General features: G+C 43.5%; 5 non-coding genes across 5 annotated transcripts; 1 reads left to right on the top strand and 4 right to left on the bottom strand.

The window, feature by feature from the left end:
* The first annotated feature begins 3,051 nt into the window (after positions 1-3,051).
* On the top strand, positions 3,052-3,133 carry trnal-uag (transfer RNA leucine (anticodon UAG)). The gene has a single exon. It is a non-coding gene; the product is annotated as a tRNA-Leu (tRNA).
* Positions 3,134-5,613: 2,480 nt separating this feature from the next.
* Positions 5,614-5,687, bottom strand: trnan-guu (transfer RNA asparagine (anticodon GUU)). Its single transcript has one exon. It is a non-coding gene; the product is annotated as a tRNA-Asn (tRNA).
* A 470-nt stretch (positions 5,688-6,157) lies between these two features.
* On the bottom strand, positions 6,158-6,231 carry trnan-guu (transfer RNA asparagine (anticodon GUU)). The gene has a single exon. It is a non-coding gene; the product is annotated as a tRNA-Asn (tRNA).
* Positions 6,232-12,661: 6,430 nt separating this feature from the next.
* Positions 12,662-12,735, bottom strand: trnan-guu (transfer RNA asparagine (anticodon GUU)). Its single transcript has one exon. It is a non-coding gene; the product is annotated as a tRNA-Asn (tRNA).
* Positions 12,736-13,631: 896 nt separating this feature from the next.
* trnan-guu (transfer RNA asparagine (anticodon GUU)) lies at positions 13,632-13,705 on the bottom strand. The gene has a single exon. It is a non-coding gene; the product is annotated as a tRNA-Asn (tRNA).
* Between the last annotated feature and the right edge of the window lie 5,521 nt (positions 13,706-19,226).

Here is a 19,226-nt window from a genome sequence, read left to right as displayed (position 1 = left end):
ATAAGTAAGAAAAAAGAATTATTGTGTCAAAAGACTGAAATCTTTCACTTTTGTTAAATGGATTAGAGGATCGTTTACCCGATTTGTTTTTATTATGTATGTTATTTTGAATAGTCACGTGGATAAGGCACTGGCCTCCTAAGCCAGGGATTGTGGGTTCGAGCCCCATCTGAGGTGTATAGCAGAGTGACACAGCGGAAGCGCCTCAGTGGCCTAATGGATAAGGCACTGCACCAAAGCTGGGGAACAATAGTCTTCATAAGGGGGGGAAGAAGAAGGAAAGAAGAGGAAGGAGGGGGAAAGAGAAGAAAAGAAAAATTAGAAAATTGCAGGTTCAAATCCTGATTGGAACATGCATCAATTCATGCAAACTCTAACAAAGTGCTGTAAATCTAACAAATATAGCTTTAAAACTGATACAAATACAGTTGGTAAGAATAATAATGCAATTTGTTGCAATAATAACAATACAGAGAAGAGTATTAAACCACCACACACCTAATACTGCTTATATTTTTTATATTATAAAATATAAAATAACAATAACAATAAAAGTAGAAGGGGAACTCCAGGGAAAAGAGAAGTGTTTTCAGTCAAAGTTAGTAGTGCTATACAAATAATACTACATGTACTGTTATTATTAAGAATAGTTACCAGTTCTGTAGTAGGACAATGGCAGGAGTGCTGGCTACACTGGTCGTGGCAGGTGATGAGCCATCGGACAGATCCAGCATCTCAATAGTAGGATCCAGGTTGAGGTCCAAACTGCTGTCTCCAAAGCCCTCGTCCTCCAACTCTTCCTCTGTGCCCTCATCCTCCAACAGCTGGTCTGTTGCCTCAGAGTCAGGATCCACGTCCTGCAAGGCCTGTCCTGTTTGGCTATACAGGTAATCTACACCTAGGAGTTTACCTGGGACAGATGTTAGAATAAGTCCTTAATTAAAGCTTATACATTAATGTCACACACAACTAAAGAGTCCCTTCAGGGTCACAGAATAAACAGTGAAACAGCACATGCAAAAAAATGGATGTTACCACTGTGACATTGGCAGCTGGCTGGCAAGCTATCTTTTCCAAGGCTCATGTTTGTTTTTGGCCGTTACTCTTTGGGGTTTTGTAAATGCAGGTCATGGATATGGCTGAGGACAGCGAGATGCTATGCGTGGTCAGTCAGTAGGTCTAACATTTGTACACTATGACTCAGAGGGCAAACCATTAATTCTGCACTGTTTAAAGCCTTCCCAGCCAGTATGTCCATGTGGGGCCCGTAAGGTTTAAATTTGGGCTGCAGATAAGGTTCCCATGTGGGTTTGTCCGCAGTTTCCACGGTGGCCTCACCTGTGTTTGCCCATATGGGTTTCAAAGTGCAACTTGAGGGTTAGGGGTTAGGGTTACCCTAAGCCTTCAATTATTCCAAAGGCAATACAAATAAACACATCACATAGTAAAAGAATGTTCAAGTTTAAATTGGCTAAATGCAAAGTCCAACCAAAGCCACACAGAAACTTCAAATACATATGGGCGAATACAGGTGGGGCCACCGTGGAAACTGCGGACAAACCCACTTGGGACCCTTATCTGCAGCCCAAATTTAAACCTTATGGGCCCCACATGGACATGCTGGCTGGGAATTAATACAATGAATCCTAAGAAAATCATCCCAGTGGAGATGCAATGTTGGGGATACTAGCCATAGAGACCAAAGTCATTTGAAGTAGCAGATTTTAAACTTCTGTATATCTACTAATGAGGTGGCCTGTTAACATAGTGGTGTAAAGGGATTGAACTGAAAACGGCCTGAAGACGCCATTGAAAGTACTGCGGTGACTGCTAATGTTGTGATGGTAACTTGGAGGTTCCTAGATTTCCAAAACCTTAACCAAGACACATGGAAGCTGAGTTGCACAGCGCTTGTTCCGAGGTGCTTTAAATCCTCAAATGTATCTCCCAACACAATTTCCTGTCTTACGCCTACAGACTAAACTGCAAAAGCAGAGTGGCGCAGCGGAAGCGTGCTGGGCCCATAACCCTGAGGTCGATGGATCAAAACCATCCTCTGCTAGTCGATCATCTTGTTGAGTTCCACCAGTTTATACTCTTCTCTTGCTATGCTCTCTTCTGTAAAGATTTCATGGCGTTAGATGAAGAGCACAAGAAATATCTATGTTGTTGCATAGTGGCAAGACTACAACTGGTACTCATCAGTTGTTATTCTGATTTAGAAAAGTTTCATCTTACAGGGTCGACTGACAACTGTTGATTACAATCCTTCAGTTCAGTCCGTCTTTTAAAGGTGACGCTCCCTTGTAGTTGGCTCAAAGGTATCTTTAGCCGCTTTCGGACTGTAGGAACCTTTGGCAGTTCTAATAACCTTTTAATCCGCGGGGCCGTTTTCTCCCGTGTTCGGACATACAGGAACTCGGGGCTTTCTCCCTTAGTTCCTATAACTATTTAGCTCCTTCTCCGAGGTCGGGTCTTTTCATGGTTCTATAGAACGATCTGACGGAGGTGTGTGGTGGTCGGTAGCTACGGCCCATGTCATGATGCTATGACGGCTGAAATGTTTACTCATACACAGACACAACGGGTGTTTAATAAGTTAAACTTACACTGGTCTCATTTGTCTGCAGCGCTCTGCTCTCCTTTCTTCCTTCATGAAATGAAAAAGTATCTCCTGACTCTCCCTGTGAGCTTTTCCAGCCTCGATATTAGACGCCTGATGTGATTGTCCATGATTAATATCACCATCATGCAGACCATAAACACGGTGGCCTCCCCACTCTCCATATTAGCTTCTTGGTGGTGTTTTTTCTACTCTCATTACTTTTACCGTTTTGTTTTGTGTTTGAATGTAGCGCTAAACGGCTAACGGCTAACACGTCACTGAAGCAGACGGCTGCGCGCGGCGCATCAGTCCCTATCAGGTCCCGACTCATGTGCGAATGCAGACTGAAACAGTTCCGCTGGGGAAGGATAGTTATCAGAACGAAATTCAAGGAGGATAGTACTGATAACTACTTTCTTAGAACGGTCTGTCCAAAAGCGGCTTTTGGAAGTGTGGCCGAGTGGTCTAAGGCGCTGGATTTAGGCTCTAGTCTCTGTGGAGGCGTGGGTTCAAATCCCACCACTGCCAATGTAGCTGCTTTCTTGGTGGCAGTTTCACAATCAAAAGTACAAATCAGTTTTAAAATGAAGAAGATGGAACTCACAGGAAATCATACACGTGCTGGTCCTTTGGGGAGGTAACCCATCTGTCAAGTCCACTTCGACTTTCATCCTCTGATAAGGTTCAAACATGAATCCCAAATCTTTTTAGGTGCCCCTTTCAGTCTTCCCTAATGTTATCGGTGCACTACACTGTACCCATGTACGCATCCAAAGCAAGGCAATTTGTAGAGCACAATTTGTACTCAAGGCAATTCAAAGTGCTTTAGAGCTACATAAAATCACAAGAAGGCAATAAAATCATTCCAAAAAACAGAAAAAATCCTTCATTAATTAATTTAAAAATGAAGAGTGCAGATAAAATACTTTCAGGTGTCATATGCACATCTAAATAGAACTTTCAGTCTTGATTTAAACATTGTCACATTGTCCAGGCCCCTGCTGGACCCGTGGAGGCTGACTATGTAAACCGAACGTTTTTTCCATATCCTAAATGTACAGGTACACTTGGGGATAATTGTCCATAGACTCTGAACTGGATTTCTCATTTTGAAAAATACCACATCAACCCCTTTGAGTAATGCTGAGCAATGTTACATTTATGTCCTGTGAAAGCTCATCATTGACTCCTATCCTCCGAGCATACAGATGATCTGTGATGGAGGTCATTTCATTTCCAACATTGAGGCTCAATGGCCGGGATCAGTTCATGATTCTAGGATCTTCCGAGCATCCTCACTGGCACAGAGGTTTGCACAAGGTGCAAGAATTTTACTTACCCGAAGGAGTGTACTTTTGAAGTAAGGTGTAGCATAGGCAGAATTTTGGTAATCTAATGAGAGGTCAGGTGTAGAGGTCATCTTAAGGAATTTAAAGTGCTCGTCATACTTTATTATAGATTGCCATATAAGGCACACATTGCATCAAATTGCCTAAAGTCTTAACACATGTATATCCATCCAACATTTCTCTTATTCTGCAGGAGAGTTCAATGGTGTCCTGCTTGGGGACAGAGGCTATGCATGCTGGCCGTACCTCCTCACGCCATATCCTGATCCAGGAACAAGGGCATCCACATGCACATGCACATGCACATGCACATGCACATGCACATGCACATGCACATGCACATGCACATGCACATGCACATGCACATGCACATGCTAAAACAAGGGCACGGATGGAAATGACCTTTGGCCAAATTAAATACAGGTTAATTGCTTAAAGTTCTCAGGCACCATGGCTGACTTCTGACAGAGCCATCTTAAATTAATAGTATACTTCATATTTTATACATTTTGTCTTGTGGACAACTTTTCAGGCTGAAGTCTGAGTCCCTGCAGGTTCCAGGGCCTGAAAGGACTCAGTTTCTCCTGACACAGTGAGGGACCTATACAGGGACACATATTTCATTTGATCCTTATTGTTGTGACCTTTGAGTTAGAACTTCTTTTCATAATTTAGCATTGACACAGTAGCAGTTTAAGTCAGAGCAAGTGTAAGAAGGCTAAATGGACAGAGATGATTCATAACCTTCCACACGTTAGGTGATGGCACCCCACTGTGAATATAAATGTAAAAAACATATTTCTAACACGTTGCATGAACCGTACAATAATGACAAGTTTGAGTTCAAGTTGTGTTGAATTGTTTAATTATTATTACATGTTTCTCAAGCTGTGGAGAGAAAACAGAATTAAATACAGTTCACAACACGAAATTCTCCTTTATCTGAATTTATACTAACATCCCTCTCCAGTTTCATAATCTCGAGCTTGATCTTTTTTATTTTCAGTTTCTTGTGTTCCATATGTAGTTTGGTGCTCTCTTTATTGGACGAAGACATTTCTTCAAAGGCTACTTACCACTCTGAAATATTTTCCTGTACTTTACCTTCACCTGCTGCCAGGTACGCTTTTGGCTGTTAAGATTGCTCCTGTTGAGATGTAACAGTGAAAAAATAATATGTGGGTCACACACTCATGATAATATAGTCACAAAGTATGATGATGCGTGACGATTATTGGGTTATTAATAAAGTGAGCAGGGCCAGTATATTTGTGCTGTACATCTCATACAGAGACAATTCAACATGCTTTATGTAAACACATTATAACACAAAGAGGATAGCATAAATACATGAGGACAGTAAAATAAATGTCTAACAATTGACAATGGTATGAAACTTTCATAACTTTTAAAAAGCATTTAGTCTGTCTGCAGTTGTTAGTCATGCCGTATTCTTCGCTTTATTGATCGCAGCTGTATTACCATTTCTGGTGATGACACTTTTAAAAAGCTGAAATGTCTTTGTGGAGCAACTCTAGGCTTAATTGGGAGATGGTGCTAGTTCAAGCGACGCTTTCTGGCTATAGCCTGGCTATATTTAGCTACTTTCAAGGAATACCCCCCTGGTTGCTTACCAGTGGATTTGTTGGTATACACACTCGTCCCTGGGTGGGCTCGAACCACCAACCTTTCGGTTAACAGCCGAACGCGCTGGCCGATTGCGCCACAGAGACTTGCTGTAGCTGTCTGTGGGCGTGGCCTCGATCATTACCACCTCTCATCCCTTCATTAGAGTATGTGTTCGATTTATTAATGTTTGTCATAAGGTTGATATCTGCTGAGTAGGTAACAAGTAAAGTAGCACACAACAAGTAGTCAATAACTTCCTGGTCTGACTTGTTAAAGAAAGAGATTTAATGTCAAATTGTTTCCCAAGTGCCCTCGTTTGGTCTCTCAGCCTTTTTGATTTTTTTCTTGTTTGTGTATGACTTTCATAGCAATATGACAAAAAGGTTGTTTTTTCACTTTGCTTGTGCAATTTTGACAAAAGACAGAGGAGCTCCCAGGTTGAGTCATGCATTACACTGCACTTAACAGGTCACCCTTGGAGAAATATTTTGCCAAGGAGCATGTATAATGCGTAACGAGAGCGTTTTGGCAGCAGAATGTTCGCTTTAACTCACGTAATACTCATAAGTCAGAACGTCCCTGGGTGGGCTTGAACCACCAACCTTTCGGTTAACAGCCTAACGCGCTAACCGACTGCGCCACAGAGACTCTGCCTGGCTTTTGTTGGCAGTGGGCGTGGCTTCGAGCTTGACTGCCCCCTCATGGCGGTAGATGCAAGCGTTCTGTATTTTTGCGTGATGAGACTCGAGTGAACTGCTGCTGATCTATGTCAAACTTGAACCGAAAAGTAGGAGGTGCTATACAGCAAGATTACCAGTTACAATACAATTGTAATATCTCTCATCAAACAGCTCAGCATGCTTTGGCACCTTAACTCTTGTCAACCAAATGACTTAAAGGATAACTTGTGTGTTCAGTGGGACAAGTCACCCATTCTAGAATGCGCTGCTGAGTGTGGCAGCACGTTGGAGTAGCTCTGTACCTAACATTGAGATTTTTCTTTTTTTCTAAATTTCATTCCCGTTATTTCTTGGAAGAAATTGCATTTTTTGGACAACTGTTCCTTTCTGCCTTGGATGCTGTGCAGCTGGATTAATTTTTCCCAATACTTTTGTATATTTTACTCTTTTGTCATGATGCATAACCATAGCAACAAGGTGGTTTACAACAGGGAGCAGCTGATTAATATTGGAAAAGCAGAAATAATTCGACAACTGATTCCCACTGGAATTGAAAAGGAGGCGTCGTGGATGCAGAGCAGGAGCAAAGAGGAGAGAAAGAAAGAAGAAGTTCAAACCATCTCTGCCATCCGTCATCATGGGAAATGTAAGATCGTTAGCTAACAAGTTGGATGAACTTCTAGCCTTGACAAGGACTCAGCAAGAATATCGGGAATGTAGCATTATGTGTTTTACTGAGACATGGCTACAGGATCATATACCGGACTCCAGCGTCTCTCTGCCAGGCTTCCTAACTGTACGAGCAGATCGAGATTTAAAGAGTAGCAGGAAAAGGAAAGGGGGTGGATTGGCAGTGCTTGTCAACAACAGATGGTGTCACCCAGGACATGTTACTGTGAAGAGTCGTCTCTGCAGTCCTGACATTGAGCTATTGGCAGTAAGTTTTCGTCCATATTATTTGCCAAGAGAGTTCACCAGTGTTGTTTTGGTGGCTGTTTACATTCCACCCTCAGCTGTTGCCGACACTGCATGTGATGTCATCAGTTCCGTTGTTGCTAAGATACAGACACAACACCCCAATTCTTTTGTGGCAATATCTGGTGATTTTAATCATGCCTCACTCTCTGCTACACTGCCAACTTTTCAACAGTTTGTCAGCTGCTCTACCAGAGAAAACAAGACATTGGATTTGTTTTACACAAATGTCAAGGATTCATACATTTCCAAATCAAGACCTCCCCTGGGAAAATCAGATCACAACCTTGTTTTTCTCTGTTCAGCATATAAACCCCTTGTCCAGAGACTACCTGTCACAAAAAGGACTGTTAGAAAGTGGTCAGAGGAAGCTGAAGAAGCCTTACAGGGTTGTTTTGATGCAACCGATTGGATTTCTCTTTGTAAGCCACATGGAGAGGACATTAATGCCATGACTGAGTGTGTGACTGACTATATAAACTTCTGTGTGGACAACACCATCCCCACCAGAACAGTGAGATGCTTCCCTAATAACAAACCCTGGATCACCAGTGAGCTAAAGGAACTATTGAACAAGAAAAAAAGAGCCTTTAGGGAGCGAGACAGGGAGTTACTGAGGAGTATACAGAAGCAGCTCAAAGTCAAGATTAGAGAGAGCAAGGAGGTGTATAGAAAGAAGCTTGAGAGTAAACTGCAGAGGAATGATATCAGAGATGTGTGGTCAGGAATGAAGAAGATCACAGGCCTCAAGCAGAGGGAGGATCAGATGGATGGGAGTCTGGACAGAGCAAATGAGCTGAACACATTCTTCAACAGGTTCAGTTCAGGAACAAGCTCACCATCCTCCCCTCCTGTTCCCAGCCAAAGAGACATCCCACCCTCCTCTGACCCACAGCTTTCCTGTAACATCTCCACCTCCACCTCAGTCATGGATTCTTCTGCTTCCACTAGTTTGTCTTCAACCCAATCAGGAGATGCTGCTGTCCCCTTTGCCTCCCCCTCCCACTTTTCTGTTTCTAGAAGTCAGGTGAAGAGGCAGTTGGAGAGACTGAACCGGAACAAGGCTGCAGGTCCAGATGGTGTCAGCCCCCGAGTCCTGAAGGCCTGTGCAGAGCAGCTCTGTGGGATTCTGCAACACCTTTTCAACCTTAGCTTGACCCAAGAGAAGGTACCACTGTTGTGGAAGACATCCTGTCTGGTTCCGGTACCAAAGAAAACTCACCCCTCAGACATCAATGATTACAGACCTGTTGCCCTGACATCCCACATCATGAAGGTCCTGGAGAGACTCCTGTTGACCCACCTGTGTAAGCAAACCAGCACATATCAGGAACCCCTGCAGTTTGCTTATCGCCATGGAGTTGGAGTTGAAGACGCTATCATACACCTGCTTCAACAAACCCACTGTCATCTGGATAAAGCAGGCAGCACTGTGAGGATCATGTTCTTTGATTTCTCCAGTGCATTTAACACAATCCAGCCTGATCTGCTTCGTCTGAAACTCCGGAAGACTCAGGTGGAGGCCTCAACAATCACCTGGATTAATGACTACCTGACAAACAGACCACAGTTTGTCAGACTGAAGAATTGTGTGTCTAACCAGGTGATCAGCAGCACAGGAGCACCACAGGGGACTGTACTCTCACCATTCCTTTTCACTCTGTACACTTCAGACTTCCAGTACAAGTCAGACTCCTGTCATCTACAGAAGTATTCAGATGACTCTGCAGTTGTCGGGTGTATCAGAGATGGACAAGAAGCTGAGTACAGAGAGCTGGTGGACCGCTTTGTGGCATGGTGTGGGAACAATCATCTCATCTTGAATGTTAACAAAACAAAGGAGATGATTGTAGATTTCAGGAGAAACAGGGTCAGATCAAACCCTGTTTCCATCATGGGAGAAGAAGTGGAGGTGGTTGAGGAATATAAATACCTTGGTGTTCATGTGGACAACAGACTGGACTGGAGACACAACAGTGAAGCCATCTACAAGAAAGGACAGAGCAGACTGTACTTCTTGAGGAAGCTAAGGTCCTTCAAGGTTTGCAACAAGATGTTGCAGATCTTCTACAAGTCTGTTGTTGAGAGCGTCATTTCCTCTTGCGTCATCTGTTGGGGCAGCAGCATCAGAACCAGGGACCTAAAAAGACTCAACAACCTGATAAGGAAGGCTGGTTCTGTTCTGGGGACGACTGTGGAACCTCTGGAGACAATAATGCAAAGAAAGATTTTGCATAAAATCAAGAGAATTATGGACAACCCTGAACATCCTCTCCATGAGACTGTTATCAGAAAACAGAGTCTCTTCAGTCAAAGGCTTCTTCAGTTTGGATGCAAAACGGACCGCTACAGGAAATCTTTCCTGCCCACAGCCATCAGCATCTATAATAACTCTTTGATTTAATTGAGCTACATCAACATTTAATTTCCCTCTGGGATAAATAAAGTATTTTTGAATTGAATTGAATTGAATGAAGTCACATCAAAAGGGGGATGACAAACGTCTCCTAACTGGTTGTGCTACATCTCAAAAGGTAAGTGGCTCCTGCAGTTTGGGGGGTGGCTGCTAAAGTCTTGCTACTGCTAATACAGATGTGACACAATACAGAATATTACATTCCCACCTCAGTTATTTAACTGAATTAGTTGAAATGATAAAATCACTTCAAAAGGGGGATTGGTATAATTGGCTTTGTTCTTAGACATTATGAATGAAATAAGTCTCAGTACTTTTCCATATGACCTAAAGTGATCCAGGAGTAAAAAGACAAAACAATTAGGAAAGCCTGGGAAAGCAAGGGCAGATTCACACACACACATTGTTTTGGGCTGATCCAGAGAATATGACGAAGCATGTTGAACCTACTCATGTCCAATCATACTCGGTCGAATGTGAGTCCAACCTATGAGACTATAAATAAACATGATAACCGGAAATCAGGGCCAGTCTGACAGACTTCCTGCGGGAGCTCTTTCCCACTGAGCCCAGCGCTGATATGCTTTGATGTGTGACTACAAATAAACACTTAACAGGTCACCCTTTGAGAAATGTTTTGCCAAGGAGCGTGTATAATGTGTAAGGAGAGCGTTTTGGCGGCAGAATGTTTGCTTTAACTCACGTAATGGGCATAAGTCAGAGCATCCCTGGGTGGGCTTGAACCACCAACCTTTCGGTTAACAGCCGAACCGCTAACCCAGGGGTCTTCAACGTTTTTCAGGCCAGGGACCCCCAAACTGATGGAGAGTTGGAGCAGGGACCCCCCTACTATTTATATGGCATACAATTGTGTTTTATATTTAACGGGGCCTAGTGCCGTGTATAAACATAGCTACTCTGTTATTGTACATTCAATATTAACCTATTCAAATAAAACACAGGTTAATATATTCATGTTTTTATTTTAAACATGTGCAAGGTACAGGGTGGCCGTGCCACTGCCATTTATAAACAAACATCTTGAATACAACACTGAGCTATTCAAATAATTCACAGATTTGAACTTTAAACATGCATGTAGGTGGGACAATGAATCCTCAAACCATCTGTGGATGGCAAACATTTGCACACAATTTGTGAGAAAAAACTGTTTGAAAAAAAAAAAAAATAATTCGTCTAATCAACCAAAGATTTCGCGACCCCCCTGCAGTACCTCTGCAGACCCCCTGTTGTAGACCTCTGCGCTAACCTATTGCGCCACAGAGACTCTGCCTGGCTTTCGTTGGCAGTGGGCGTGGCTTCTAGCTTGACTGCCCCCACATGGCGGTGGATGCAAGCGTTCTGTATTTTTGCGTGATGAGACTTGAGTGAACTGCTGCTGATCTATGTCAAACTTGAACCGAAAAGTAGGAGGTGCTATACAGCAAGATTAAACAGCTCAGCAGGCTTTGGCACCTTAACTCTTGTCAACCAAATGACTTAAAGGATAACTTGTGTGTTCAGTGGGACAAGTCACCCATTACAGCTATCGATTTGCTACCAAACCTACAACTGGTTGCTGATCGGTAGATTTGCTGGTACACACACTCGTCCCTGGGTGGGCTCGAACCACCAACCTTTCGGTTAACAACCGAACGCGCTAACAGTTACGATATAGAGACTCTGCCTGGCTTTTGTTGGCAGTGGGCGTGGCTTCGAGCTTGACTGCCCCCTCATGGCGGTAGATGCAAGCGTTCTGTATTTTTGCGTGATGGGACTCGAGTGAACTGCTGCTGATCTATGTCAAACTTGAACCGAAAAGTAGGAGATGCTATACAGCAAGATTACCAGTTACAATACAATTGTAATATCTCTCATCAAACAGCTCAGCAGGCTTTGGCACCTTAATTCTTGTCAACCAAATGACTTAAAAGATAACTTCCAAGTTCAGTGGGACAATTTGCACATTACAGCTATCGCTTTGCTACCAAACCTACAACTGGTTGCTGACCGGTAGATTTGTTGGCACACACACTCGTCCCTAGGTGGGCTCGAACCACCAACCTTTCAGTTAACAGCCGAACGCACTGGCCGATTGCGCCACAGAGACTTGCTGTAGCTGTCTGTGGGCGTGGCCTCGATCATTACCACCTCTCATACCTTCATTAGAGTATGTGTTCGATTTATTAATGTTTGTCATAAGGTTGATATCTGCTGTGTAGGTAACAAGTAAAGTAGCACACAACAAGTAGTCAATAACTTCCTGGTCTGACTTGTTAAAGAAAGAGATTTAATGTCAAAGTTTTTCCCAAGTGCCCTCATTTGGTCTCTCAACCTTTTTGAATTGTTCTTGTTTGTGTGTGACTTTCATAGAAATATGACAAAAAGGTTGTTTTTTCACTTTGCTTGTGCAATTTTTACAAAAGACAGAGGAGCCTTCAGGTTGAGTCATGCATTACACTGTACTTAACAGGTCACCCTTGGAGAAATATTTTGCCAAGGAGCGTGTATAATGCGTAAGGAGAGCGTTTTGGCAGCAGAATGTTTACTTGAACTCACGTAATACGCATAAGTCAGAACATCCCTAGGTGGGCTTGAAACACCAACCTTTCGGTTAACAACCGAACACGCTGGCCGATTCCGCCGCAGAGACTCTGCCTGGCTTTTGTTGGCAGTGGGCGTGGCTTCGAGCTTGACTGCCCCCTAATGGCGGTAGATGCAAGCGTTCTGTATTTTTGCGTGATGGGACTCGAGTGAACTGCTGCTGATCTATGTCAAACTTGAACCGAAAAGTAGGAGGTGCTATACAGCAAGATTACCAGTTACAATACAATTGTAATATCTCTCATCAAACACCTCAGCAGGCTTTGGCACCTTAACTCTTGTCAACCAAATGACTTAAAGGATAACTTGTGTGTTCAGTGGGACAAGTCACCCATTACAGCTATCGATTTGCTACTAAACCTACAACTGGTTGCTGACCGGTAGATTTGTTTGTACACACACTCGTCCCTGGGTGGGCTCGAACCACCAACCTTTCGGTTAACAGCCGAACGCGCTGGCCGATTGCGCCACAGAGACTTGCTGTAGCTGTCTGTGGGCGTGGCCTCAGTCATTACCACCTCTCATACCTTCATTAGAGTATGTGTTCGATTTATTAATGTTTGTCATAAGGTTGATATCTGCTGTGTAGGTAACAAGTAAAGTAGCACACAACAAGTAGTCAATAACTTCCTGGTCTGACTTGTTAAAGAAAGAGATTTAATGTCAAAGTTTTTCCCAAGTGCCCTCATTTGGTCTCTCAACCTTTTTGAATTTTTCTTGTTTGTGTGTGACTTTCATAGCAATATGACAAAAAGGTTGTTTTTTCACTTTGCTTGTGCAATTTTTACAAAAGACAGAGGAGCCTTCAGGTTGAGTCATGCATTACACTGTACTTAACAGGTCACCCTTGGAGAAATATTTTGCCAAGGAGCGTGTATAATGCGTAAGGAGAGCATTTTGGCGGCAGAATGTTTACTTGAACTCACGTGATACGCATAAGTCAGAACGTCCCTGGGTGGGCTTGAACCACCAACCTTTCGTTTAACAGCCGAACGCGCTAACAGTTACGATATAGAGACTCTGCCTGGCTTTTGTTGGCAGTGGGCGTGGCTTCGAGCTTGACTGCCCCCTCATGGCGGTAGATGCAAGCGTTCTGTATTTTTGCGTGATGAGACTCGAGTGAACTGCTGCTGATCTATGTCAAACTTGAACCGAAAAGTAGGAGATGCTATACAGCAAGATTACCAGTTACAATACAATTGTAATATCTCTCATCAAACAGCTCAGCAGGCTTTGGCACCTTAATTCTTGTCAACCAAATGACTTAAAAGATAACTTCCAAGTTCAGTGGGACAATTTGCCCATTACAGCTATTGCTTTGCTACCAAACCTACAACTGGTTGCTGACCGGTAGATTTGTTGGTACACACACTCGTCCCTGGGTGGGCTCGAACCACCAACCTTTCGGTTAACAGCCGAACGCGCTGGCCGATTGCGCCACAGAGACTTGCTGTAGCTGTCTGTGGGCGTGGCCTCGATCATTACCACCTCTCATACCTTCATTAGAGTATGTGTTCGATTTATTTATGTTTGTCATAAGGTTGATATCTGCTGTGTAGGTAACAAGTAAAGTAGCACAAAACAAGTAGTCAATAACTTCCTGGTGCGACTTATTAAAGAAAGCTGCGGTCTGCAACTTTTTTTTAGTCATATTAGCTTGAACTGTCATGGGATTCTGGAAGTAGAATATTAAATAGTCTGTTTAGGAAAAATAACGAAATCTGTACCTCCCTCTGAAGCCTGTAATTATGCTTGCAAAAACCAAGCGCTCCCGACTGTTTTTAACCAATAGAGTTAGGGTGGAGGAATCCTACCTGTCAATCACAGCTTGTGCACACGCTGCTGAGCGTGAGTCTGCACACAGCTTGTGTGCGCTCACACTGGTGTGAACTTACGTGCTCAACCTCGTCCACAGAGGGGGAGGGGTTAGGGGGGCGATTCGGAACTTTTTAGAGGTTGAGGGAGGGACCTGAAAGTTGTATCAGTTCGAATTTTTAGACTCGTAATTTTGAAAACCTGCCGACTGCAGCTTTAAAGAAAGAGATTTAATGTCAAAATTTTTCCCAACTGCCCTCATTTGGTCTCTCAGCCTTTTTGTTAGCTTTGTTAGCAATGGGCGTGGCTTCGAGCTTGACTGCTCCCTCATGGCGGTAGATGCAAGAGTTCTGTATTTTTTCGTGATGAGACTTGAGTAAACATTTGACTGCTGACTAAATCTATGTCAAACTTGAACTGAAAAGTAGGTGGTGCTATACAGCAAGATTACCAGATACAATACAATTGTAATATCTCTCATCAAACAGCTCAGCATGCTTTGGCACTAGAGCTGGGTCAAATAGTCGACGTATTCGACTTATTCGACGTCATAAATTCGTCGACATGAATAATTTACGTTTTATACGTCGCTAATTTATATTTTTTTTTGGTTGAAGTCCCCGTTCGAAACGACCTACTATATGAACTCTCACTCCAGTCTATTGGTGGCAGTAAATATGCACCAGAGTCGCCAATCGGTGTAGATGTCTTAGTTTAAAACGGAAGAAGAAGAATTCATAACGATGGCGGCGGCAAGCAGTAGTTGGAGCACTGAAGAGCATATAGCTAAAGAATCACGCACACGGTCATTAAGGGTGAATTTTTCACCCTTAATGACCGAAATTTGCATAGTCTGCAAACAACCACATTTTTAGCAGCATTAAGGGTGAATTTTTCACCCGTAATGCTGCTAAAAATGTGGTTGTTTGCAGACTATGCAAATTTAATTTGGCGTACCACAGCAGTACATCAACGATGCACAAACACTTAAAACGAAAGCACCCTGGAGCTCGTAAGGATGGCAGCAAAACACCGTAGGTTCTGTTCATTCAAGATCCTCTCTGAATAAACGCTACTTTAGACTGTTGAGTTGTTGTCCAGTTATATTCCCGGCGTAAAATTTACGTCTTTTAATTATGACTAGAACAGGTCCCATGTTTGCCTAGTTTAAAGCTGTTAGCGCTACCAGTCCCGACATGTTTCTTCTGTGTTATCTATTTGCTAACACCGGACGGTGGATTTTATACTCTGCCATTATGTAGTTCTAGTCTACCTGTTGACTGTCGAAATTCCACGATCTAGTAGCAACCAGATCCAAGTAGTAAACACGCATTACAAGTTTACAATTTAAATTACATAAATCATTTTTTAAGTTGAGCCTCTGAGATGGCTGTAGTATAGCCTACTGTTAGCTAAATGTATCATAATAACAGGAATGATGTGGACTATGCTATATTTTTGATTTGCTGCTGTGAATATTCATGTACTTTATGTTTTTTGCCTTTACAGGAGTAAGCAAAGCAGTGTGGCGGACTTTTTTCATAAAAAGAACCAGGCACCTTGCACACCCCAGGAGGCTAGTGTGTACACAAACAGGATCGTCTCTATGATTGTGAAGGACATGAGGCCCCTTGCGATTGTTGAAGGTGAAGGCTTCCGTGAAATGATAAACACTTTCCACTCCGGATACACCCTTCCATCCAGGCGCCACTTCACTGACTTAAAGCTATGGTAGGTAATCCTAGAGAGCTAGCAAGAGAGCTAGCAAGATTCGAAAGTGTCCCCTCCTCTAAGCTCCACCCCCCCCTCCCCATTCCGTCAGTGCTTCATCCAAAGCCGGTAGAACCGCATGCGCACATGGAGCAGGAAGCCGGCAGAGGGGGGCGTAGGCAGAAAGCAGAGGCATCTGATTGGTCAGCTTTTTCTCAGTCCTGCAGCTGCCACAGAGGTCTGATTATTTTCGTCCCTTTTTCTAAATACATCTTGTGTAGATTTCTTTCAGGATAGATGGACCATTTCACCCAGTATTACAAAATGTGTTTCTGAACAGGATTACCAACCATGTCTTTAATGGAGAAGAAGTATATGGTTACCATGGACAAAGTGAAAAGTGAACTAAAAAAAAGCATTTCCAAACTATCCCTAACAACTGATGCTTGGATCATTCTGGCCACTGAGGCATATTTAGGTGTCACCTGTCATTTCATTAATGAAAATTGGGAGCTGACCTTGTTTAGCTTAACTACAATGCCGCTTGAGGAGCTCCAAACTGCTGAAAATATTGCCTCTTGGGTTGAGATGGTGGCAGATAAATTTGATTTCTCCCTTCGAGATGATGTACTGGCGATTGTACATGATAACGCAGCAAATGTTGTTGCAGCTCTTCGCATCCTAGAGGAGAAACATGGGGTAGCATCACATCGTTGTGCCTGCCATTCGCTTCAGTTGGTGGTAAATCATGCCTTGAAGAACAACCCCATGATCGACAGGACACTCGGGGCTGCACGGTCTCTTGTGAAGCATTTCAAGACAAGTGGGCCGGCTAGCAGCAAGCTGAAACAGAAACAAAAACAGTGGGGTACAGCTGAGCATACCCTGCTCCAGGATGTGTCTGTAAGATGGAACAGCTCATACTACATGGTGAGTCGCCTTTTGGAACAACGGTGGCCGGTGGTCCCAACACTTTCTGACCCAGACGTTACACAGCGTGGGAAGCAATACATGGTTTTGAGGAATGATCAGTGGATCTTACTAGAGGAACTGGAGCAGGTCCTCAAGCCTTTCGAACAGGCCACTGTTTTTCTCAGTGGAGAGTCCTATGTCACAATATCTGTTTTACCTCCACTGCTGAAGGGTTTCCATAAGTCTACAAAGAAAACCACATACAAGTCTGCTTCTGTGAACTCTTTTCAGATTGCTGCAGACCAAGAGATGAAGGCAAGGTGGGAGTCTGAGTCTGCTTTCGAAGAGAATGGACAAAATGTGGCCATCATTGCTGCTGCCCTTGACCCCCGCTTTCGTAGGATGAAGTTCCTGTCACCCGAGAATGCTTTGAAGGTACAAGTACAGATTCAGGCTCTGATAATTTATATCAAAAGAGCCAAGCAACAACTGGAAACGATTGAGCAGGAGCACTCGCCCAGTCCCCAGCAAAAGAACACCTCTTTGCTGGACATTCTGCTTGGCTCGGACTCTGAGGGGGAGGGCAGCACTGAGGATATTGGCCAGGAGGACAGTGGTGAGGGTGAATCTGTGAGAAATGAGGTTCTTTTGTATTTTGGGGAGAATTGCATTCCAAGGGATCCTAGCCCACTTCAATGGTGGAAGGAAAATGCAGGAAGGTTCCCCAACCTGGCAGTTCTAGCCAAATCCTACTTGTCTGTGCCTGCAACCTCCACTCCATCAGAACGTCTCTTTTCAGATGCTGGACATATTGTAACCAAAAAAAGGGCAAGTCTGACGCCGGATCATGTTGACATGTTAACATTCCTCCACTCCAACCGTCAAACTATATATCTTGAATTCAACACACACACACACACACACACACACACACTAACAACAACAACAACAGCTGTTGATAACAGTTGTTATCCACATCGTTAAATAGCTAGTCTGGAAAAAAACTTACAAGTCACCTGCAATTGCCGTCCAATCCCTGTTGTTGCGGTCATGGTAGGACTGTGAGGCCACATCAAACAAGCACGGCTGTGCCTGCCATAGCTCAACAAGCCGACCCTCCACTGCCGGCGTCCAGTTGACACGTTGTGCTGCCATGGTGTTCTGTTGTCTTCTTCTTCTTCTGTTGACAATTTTCTCTTCCGTATCTATGTTCGCGCATGCGTAGTGTGACAGGATGAGGTCAATCGCCGCGTGCAACTGCTTCAACTGTGCGAGAGCCTCACGAGCGGCGACCAGGATTTCAAACAAGTTTGATTTTCATCCGAACGATCGGGAGGTGGTCTGGAGGGCTTAATCGTTTGTCGTTACCCCATGTATACTACACGATGCGAGACGCACGATTGAGCCAAAACTCGGCCCGATCTCCAAAATAGTCGCACGAGTGAAAATCTTGTCGACATTGGGCCAAAAATCGCACAGTGTATGCCCAGCTTTAGGAGGCCAGTGCCTTATCCATGTGACTATTCAAAATAAAAAACACAACTTAAAGAAATCAGGGAAAACGATCCTCTAATCCATTTAACAAAAGTGAAAGATTTCAGTCTTTTGACAACAATAATAATTTTTTCTTACTTATATCAGAAAAGTGGACTTTGGAGAACACTCATGTGCACACCAAACTAGTTTGAATTAAGAGTGTGTAGAAAGGGTTTCAGAGTTGGTCAAGTGTCAATTGTGATTATGCTGAATGTTACATCATCTTTTCCAGGTTTTTGTAATGAGAGATGTTGAGTTTGATTTGAAAATTTATACATAGCAGAGGATGGTTTCGGTCCATCGACCTCTGGGTTATGGGCCCAGCATGCTTCCGCTGCGCCACTCTGCTACAGACCTCAGATGGGACTCAAACCCACAATCTCAGGCTTAAGAGGCCAGTGACTTATCCATTAGGCCACTGAGGCTTCATTTTCTGTGGAGCAGTTGTCAGTAGCCAAGATGACACTGCCCTTGTTATTCTTTTGACATTGTTTGCTTTGTCAGTTGCATCGGTACAACATGCCTTTACTCTGATGGAACCAGAGGGGTGTTTCACGTAAGTAGCTAAAGAGAGCCAGGCTGTATCAGGAACGCCTCGCTTGAACTAACACCATCTCCCAATTAAGCCTCAAGTCGTTACACTAAACCAGTTCAGATTTTATCTCAGCGAGGCTAATCCAAGCGAGGCTTACATAGCCTGGCTAAGTGCGAGTGCACGAGGAACGTAAGAAGCCCTGACGAGTGGATGATGGAAAAACAGAGATCTGTGTGAAAAGGAGAGCAAGACAAGAGCTGTTATTTTTTCGGCAGCTGAACAAATAATGCTTATGGAGCTGTATGAGGATTTTAAAAGTGTCATCATCAGAAATGGTAATACAGCTGCGATCAATAAAGGGAAGAAACGGCATGGCTAACAACTGCAGACAGACTAAATGCGTAAATTATGAAAGTTTCATACCATTGTCAATTGTTACACATTTATTTTACCGTCCTCA

The sequence above is a fragment of the Odontesthes bonariensis genome, chromosome 8 (assembly GCF_027942865.1).
Source record: "Odontesthes bonariensis isolate fOdoBon6 chromosome 8, fOdoBon6.hap1, whole genome shotgun sequence".
In the NCBI taxonomy this organism is placed as follows: domain Eukaryota; kingdom Metazoa; phylum Chordata; class Actinopteri; order Atheriniformes; family Atherinopsidae; genus Odontesthes; species Odontesthes bonariensis.
This window is presented reverse-complemented; position numbering and strand designations above follow the sequence as displayed.